Source organism: Eschscholzia californica, unplaced genomic scaffold (assembly GCF_041429995.1).
Source record: "Eschscholzia californica isolate CP2 unplaced genomic scaffold, dmEscCali1.0.p SCAF_1, whole genome shotgun sequence".
NCBI classification, from domain to species: Eukaryota; Viridiplantae; Streptophyta; class Magnoliopsida; order Ranunculales; family Papaveraceae; genus Eschscholzia; species Eschscholzia californica.
The window spans coordinates 69,929,657-69,937,479 of record NW_028238198.1 but is presented as its reverse complement, the minus strand read 5'-3'; the positions used below and the strand labels follow the sequence as shown (position 1 = coordinate 69,937,479).

At 37.5% G+C, this 7,823-nt stretch overlaps 1 long non-coding RNA gene across 1 annotated transcript; it reads right to left on the bottom strand.

Moving 5' to 3' along the window:
• Positions 1–647: 647 nt before the first annotated feature.
• On the bottom strand, positions 648–2,936 carry LOC147568703 (uncharacterized). The gene is made up of 2 exons (XR_015238408.1): positions 2,635–2,936; positions 648–907 (listed from the first exon to the last, which is right to left on the bottom strand). It is a non-coding gene; the product is annotated as an uncharacterized LOC147568703 (long non-coding RNA).
• Between the last annotated feature and the right edge of the window lie 4,887 nt (positions 2,937–7,823).

Genomic DNA, 7,823 nt, shown 5'->3' with positions numbered 1-7,823 from the left:
ACGGTGATGAAGGAAAAACTCAATGGCAATCTCAAGATACCATCCAACAGATCAAGAACATCAAAGACAAATTTTCGGGAATCATGTTCACTTATGTGTCTAGAAATGGTAATGGCTATGCCGATGCTTTAGCTAAATGGGGACGTACTCATGGGTATAAGAAAATATGGAATGATGTAGCATCTTTCTTTTCTGAATTTTAAGTTGGCTTGTAATAGACGCTTTAGTTTAATGATATTTCCCTTCATCAAAAAAAAAAAAAAATACTCCCCTTCTAAATAACTTTCCAATGATGGGTTCTTTTATCGACAAGGCTTTTGTTGTTTGTTCTTGAAGATAAAGTTGAGCCCCTGAGCACTAGACTGAAAGTGAAAGTTGGAAAAGAAACAACTGTATTAATGTGATATACGACTAACCAATGCTCTATTTCTTTTTTTTAGCGAGGCTTTATGTTTGTTTTCATGTATAGGGTTTTGAGCTTATTACACCATGCAAGGCATTCATGCTAATATAAGGTAATGAGTTCTTCAACAAAAAATGTTGAGGGGAACGCATTAAGTTCACGTGATATTTTAATGAATAAACACGTCAATTTGAAGCAGAACGAACGACAAATTACTGTAAAAAAAAACTATCACAAGAGTAAATTTGTACGATAATTTATTTTATTTTGCTCATTAAAAACATAATTTATTGTACACGATAAGTTTCACTCATCCTGTGCAAGGAACTCGAATAACAGTTCCACCAGATCTATTAACATATAGACTAACACGGTTGCACTCGTATGGGCCACCAGGATAAAATCCTGGTGTAATTACGTCCACTAGTATATTTGGATATTCTCTTAGAATTTCACGAATTGCAAAATGTTGACTTTTCCCCAACAAATTCGGCCAATGGGTTCCTGTAAAAACATATTTCACCCAGGGCCGTGTGGTGGGGGGTGCGGGCCGTGCGCCCGCACAGGGCCTCCCACCACACGGGGCCCACTTGTGCTCTTTTAAGGGTATAGGAGGTTATTAGAGAAAGAAACTTCAGAAAGTTAACATCTAACTGTACCAGCTCGGTTGGTATGATGTCTGCGTGTATACGCGGAGGTCTTGAGTTCGAGAACAACTTGTTACAATTTGCATTTCTTTTAATAATAACACAATACTTATGCTCTTTTTCTCTAAGAGCACAACACTTGGTGCTTTCTGTTTTTTTCTTTTTTCTTTTTTGAGATCACAATGCTTGTGTGGTTGTTAGTTGATTATGTCATATTCAATTTTAGTTTGATTTTAATATTTTTTTAGTTCGTAAGTTCTTGCACATCAAATAAGTATTAATGGTTGCAAACAAATCACGCTTCACCACTCTCTGACGTAAGCCGGTCAATGGATATCCGAATATTCGACATCCGTATTCGAATTTTAAAAAAATATCCGAAATTTCGGATTCGGATACGGATTCGGATATTTCTTATCGGATATCTGCTTATCGGATATCAGATACGGATACACTCATATTCGATCCGATAAATATCCGTATCCAATAAAAATATAAAAAATTAATAAAAATTTAAATTTATTCATAATAATATATAAAATGTATGGTTGAGATTTATTATTTAGATCTAATGGTTAAAAATTTAAAGAAAAAATTTGACATTTTGTTAAAGTTTCGGATATCATTATCCGATACCCGTTAATATTATCGGATTCAGATTCGGATATTGATTTCTAATATCCGCCGGATAATTATCGGATTCAGATATTCAGATACCTTATTGGATTCGTCAATGGTTCAATATTTTTTTTTTCATAGTTAAATCCTTTCAAAACAAAAATTTGAAGTAAAAGAAAATTTTCAACTCTCGTGTTTTTCATATAAAGGGGTCTCGTTTCAAGTTTGGCACCGGGTCCCTAAATTGTCAGGCACGGCCCTGATTTCACCTTATTCAAAATTCACAAACGCATAAATACATGGCGAATGATACTCTGTCGGTGTCCTTAAAAAAATACTCTGTCGGTGGAAATCCGACCCAATCCCGGGCGTGCCTACGTGGTGCGCTATGTGGAAAGAGGGCCACGTGGACAGAGCCCACGAAGGAAAGAATCGGATAATCGGATTGAAGTAAAGTGTATAAAGAATTTCATCAAAAAAAAAAGTAAAGAGTATAAAGTCTAATTTTAGTCCCTCAACTTTAGAAGTATTCTACCCAAGGGCCCAAAAAAACAAGAAGTAAGAAAGTGTAGAGAGAGAAAGAGATATGGTTGATGCACTAGCACATCATTTAAGTTAAACAACCACTTGGGCAACAAGTTCTTCCTAGGGCAATTTAGAGTAATTGGGGGGGGGGGGGGGGGGGGGGTGAGATCTTTCTCGTGAAATATAATTGATGATTTGAGTATATGTCAAGACTTAATTATGCAAAATTTTCACTATAGGTAAAAGAAATTGACCTGATTTAGCTGAAAATCAAACAATTTTTAAAGGAAGATTTGAAATACTAGTTAAAATTAAGAAGAGGGGTAAAATTAATTGCCTTGAGGAATGAAGAGAATGGGGCTTAGAAGAACAATCGCAAACACAAGTAGTGGAAGAAGAATAAGAAGAAAGAGAGGAATGAAGGAGAGAAAGAAAATTTACCTACTGGGGGACAGACAGCCATTTGAATGTTTGATTTTGAGTTTTTGTTTTGAATATTGATGAACGGTGAACGCCATTATTTATAGTATGAGAGGTTCAGAGGGGAGAAAGAAAAAAACCTAGAAGAGAAGAAGTTATGATCTTACCAGAAGTGAGGGGAGTGTGGTTTGGTTTTTCTTTCGCAAGATTCCGCTTTTTAATGCATGTTATTAAATTGAGAGGTGAAGAGTTAAATCGTAGTGGGGAAGGAATCTTTGGGCAAATAAATTTTAAGATGGGTACCGGATACTCAGACAAAATCAACTTCAGTAGAGAGGGGAGAGAAAAAAATCGTCTTATCCTGACGTCATACTGGAGACTCTCTCTCCTCCCCATTGAACACCCAAATTGCAAAACCTAGTTTTATCTTTGTTTTACTTCATCGTTGATTGACTATAGCTTGTTCTATCTAGATACAAGGCTTGGATTTATTCTACTGGTTTTGTTCTTATTATACATATGAGTTTTTCCAGATCCAATCGCTATATTAGCTATACTAAGCAAGTTTACTTAAACTTGATCAACCAACAACCCTTTATTCTCATGATCTAATGCCTTTTGGTATTCTCTCCCTTATTAGTTGATTTAACTTCAGCACATCTGAGCAAAAAATTAGATAGAGTAATGAACAAGAATGAATATTCAGTGTTATTTTACCGTCGGCCTACTTCATTTCACTTTGATCGGCTACCTCTCAAGTCCCATACCTCTCTGATAGGAACCAACCTAAGAACATTTGTTGGTGAATCGCCAGCTACCTCACCCTCATGTATTAAAACAGTCTTACAAAGCATTTATCTCAACTTTCCCTTCGATCCTGGAGAACACTATCTTTCTAATATTAATCTCAATCATCGCCCACCTTTTGTTTCACATTTCTCAGCTCTATCTTTGTCAACTACATTTGTGTCTGATTTTCGAATAGTTTTAACTATTTATCCAAGTTCCATAACATTTTCACTTCCACCCCTTTTCGCAATACATTTGCGATCATTTGTCGGATTAGTTGGGTATTTATACTCAGACTATGACGGCGATCCCATTTACCAGGTGTCTGATCTGATTCTACTTTGTAGAACTCGAGCGGATATGGTCTCTTTATATGGAGAATACTGGCGGGATAACTCGGAATCTTCATTTGATTCCATTTTACAGACATCCTCGTTTCGTTCTGAAATGGTGGGTGTCTGTTTAATCCATCTTCAATGTTACAGGAATTTAGGTTCAAGTTTCATCTATCGATCAATCGGAAGGACTCTCGAGGCTAAACGTTATTTCATCCTCATGATGAGCTGCCAGACTTGCACGCTACAGAATGAAGAATGCTTTACAAAGCGAAGATTTATTATGCATTTTCTCAGTTCTGTAATTTTGTTGTTCTATTTTGTTTACTGTAATGTTGTTTTCTACTTTGGATATTGTAATAGACTCTAAAGTTTAATGTATTTTCTTTCAACAAAAAAAAAAAGACAAAATCAACTTCAAATCTGACGTGGACGTTTTTATGTAAATTGCCTTGGATTTTCCTGTATCCTGCCATTAGTTTTAACCAAAATTTAACCCTAGTCTAGGACATTTTGGCCGCATAACTGACTCCGCTGGCGGGCACCGGCGATCGGCAGTTACCGCAGGTACCCAATGACCGAGCTGAGCGTTATCAGTCCAGGACCCCGAAGAACAATCACAAATTAAAGTCGAAGAAGATAGAGAGTCATGGCAGAGCATCATTGTTCTAAATATATAAAAATAGAGAAAAGAGTTAAGGAGAGAAATAAAATTTACTTACTGGGTCACAGACAGCCATTTGCACCTTTGATGTTGGGTTTTTTAATTGTTTTGAAAGTTGATGAACTCCATTATTTATACTACAAATTATATGAGAGGAGGTTGGAGGGAATAAAGAGAAACCCTAGAACAGAATAAGTGCAAGAAGTTACCAGAATGAGAGGGGTTTTCTGTATATGCCGTTGAGAAGTGAACTGAGGGGAGTGTGGGGTATTCAGTTGTGAGATGGAAATTGGGTGAAGAGTCCACTTCATCTAAATCATAGTGGGGAAAGTTCAACAGAAAAAAAAAATCATAGTGGGGAAGGAATCTTTGGGTGGGGGAAAACCCAAATTTTTTTTTAAGTTAGAACCGTCTGTTATATGCTATGCCCGCACAACTTCTCACACGAATCCCGACGAGCTGACGTGTCTAGCCAAATTCTAGAGAGAGAAATTTTTTCTCTTTATCTTTAGATCTTGGCCAGACATGTCAGTCCGTCGGGATCCTGCCGGGACTCGTCTCGGGTATAATGTCATTATTCTTTTAAGTTATTACCTTAACAAACATGATAGGTATCCGATACCCGGACAAAATCAAGCTCAAAACTGACGTGGACGTTTTCATATAATATGACGTGAACGTCTGATTCCAGCTGGAATTTGCTTCGGTCTTCCGGCATGGTAGCATTTTTTGTTACCTCAATTGAACCCTAGTCTATGGTGAGTTTTCCACTTGGCTCTTTTTTGTTTGTTTTGCAAATCTTTGTTTCTTCGAATTACCCTTCTCTAGTTATTATCTTCTTTTCTTATCCTATCGTTTCTCTCTTAAAAAAAAAGGCATTTATCAATGATGTCTAATTTATTCCACTTAAAAGAGCAATCCAATGTCGCCATGGGTTGTTTGTACCTATGGTTGACAACAATAATTGAAACCTAACCACTTGGGTGACCCACTAATTTACATCTACAAATTAAGTTTATAACTCCAATCAAACTGATGATGAAATATCTGTAAAAATTATTAACAGACCAACAAAATCCCAACCATATCACTCGGGGCCAAGATTCATACAGATCTGGCATAACGTCATTTTTCATTGCTATTTCGTACTTTTTAGTAGCCAAATTATAGTGAGTATGACATAGGTTTCTCTTGTGTTTGGGATTTTGTGTTAAAACAATTTCATTAACGTATGGTGAAGTAGACGAGTTAAGATGACTAATAATTAATTAACTGTACTAACAAACTCACTTGGGGAACCGACCAAACAGACAGACCTAGCTTAGCCCTTGGGGGAGAAAAGGGAGGCAATCTTGCCTTTGACAACACATTTGGGTCTTTCTATATCTCTAACATAACCTAGAGTCCTAGATGAGGATAAAGGCCACAGAAAATAATAGTATAAAAACACTCTTTTTTTTTTTTTTTTTTTTGTTAAGAGATAAAAACACTCATTCTTTTCTTTATTCTCAATGAGCACAAGAAAAGATATAGCTACTTCACATTTAGTCCTACAATGTGACAAATTTTTCTGTTTCACACCCTAAATATGATTAGCTGTTGTACATTTTGACGCCATCTTCAGAGTTTTGTGAAGGAAAAGTGACTTCTAAAATCCAATTAGAAAGTGATAGAGAGAAAGACTTGTGAAAGAAAGAAGATGAAGATTGAATGGAGAAACAAGAAGAAAAAAACGAAACAAGAATATAATTAGAAATTCTTTTTTTTTAAAAATATAGACTACGATATATGTTAGTCATTATGATATTGATACATCATCAAGATGTGATAAACACGATAACCGCCTAAGTTAAACTGCTAATAAAAGTGACATAAAGACCAACACCATATGAGCCTAACGCACAACAAATTAACTTATCATTTATATTTTCAATAATAACTGAAATTCATTAGCCATGAATTCCACGTCCTTTATTAAAATTTGGGTTATTTTCCAAATGGCCCCCAACTTTGTGACCAGCTTCCTGCCTGGCCCCCTACTTTAGCAAATATTCCCATATGGTCCCCTTTTTTCCGTTATCTTTAACTGCCCGTTACGCTCTCTCCTCCATCTCATTTTCTCTCTCTGCCAAGTCACCTATCACGCCACATCATCATCTTCTCCGAAAGGGGTCGCCGGCCGACCAAATTTCCGGCCGGCGACCTTCAAATATTAAAATTTTATTTTATTTTCTCCCTCCTATCTCTCTTTCTAGAAAATAAAAATAAAAATTTTCTCACCCTCTCTCTCTCTCTCTAAAACTCCGGCGAAGGGAACCCCTTCGCCGGAGCTAGGTCTGTTCGTAAGCAGATCTAGGTCTGTTCGTTGAACAGACCTAGCTCCGGCAAAGGGAAACCCCTTCGCCGAAGCTTTAGAGAGAGAGAGTGAGGAAAAAAAATTTATTTATTTTTTCCTAGAGAGAGAGGGTGAGGAAAAAAATAATTATTTTTTTTCCTAGAGAGAGAGGGTGAGGAAAAAAATAATTATTTTTTTTCCTAGAGAGAGAGGAGAGAGAAAACAAAAAAAAAGTTTTTTTTTTAATATTTGAAGGTCGCCGGCCGGAAATTTCCGGCCGGCGACCCCTGCCGAAGAAGATGACGATGTGGCGTGATAGGTAACTTGGCAGAAAGAGAAAATGAGATGGAGGAGAGAGAGTAACGGACAGTTAAAAATAACGGAAAAGGGGGCCATACGGGAATATTCGCTAAAGTAGGAGGTCAGGCAGGAAGCTGGTCACAAAGTTGGGGGCCATTTGGGAAATAACCCTTAAAAATTTTTAGAGTTTATCTATCACTTGGACAATCCAGTAGTGACAGAAAAAGAAATACATCCCTCACAAAACTCTTAAAAATGGTCAAAATAATAGATACTGACCAAATATAGAAGTCAAACGGGTGTAGTCATATTTACTAGGGCTAAACAGAAATTTGTCATGAAGATAAACACTCATTCAGTAATGATGTATATTTACTGCACTGGACTATGTACAATCTATATGTTTTTTGTTGCGGGCCCACCACTAGACATCACGTGTGACCACTCCGTATCTCATCTCTCTTTTACCTTTTACCCACAGACCAGAGTAGGGGTGGGAATCGGGCGGGCTCGGTCGGGCTCGGGCTACCAAGTGCCGGGCTCGGGCGGATCGGGCTCGGATAAGCCGAGCCCGAGGTAGTGAGCCGGGCGGATCGGGCCGGGCGAATCAAAGACGTTAAGTGCCCGTAGCCCGTCCGAGCCCGGCTACCCGAACGGGTTTCAACGGGCTCGGGTCGGGCGGGCTCGGGTCGGGCGGGCTCGGGTCGGGCGGGCTCGGGTTTTAATGAATTATTTAAAAAAATAAAATAAACAATAATTTAATAAAAAAATAATAATTTAATAAAAA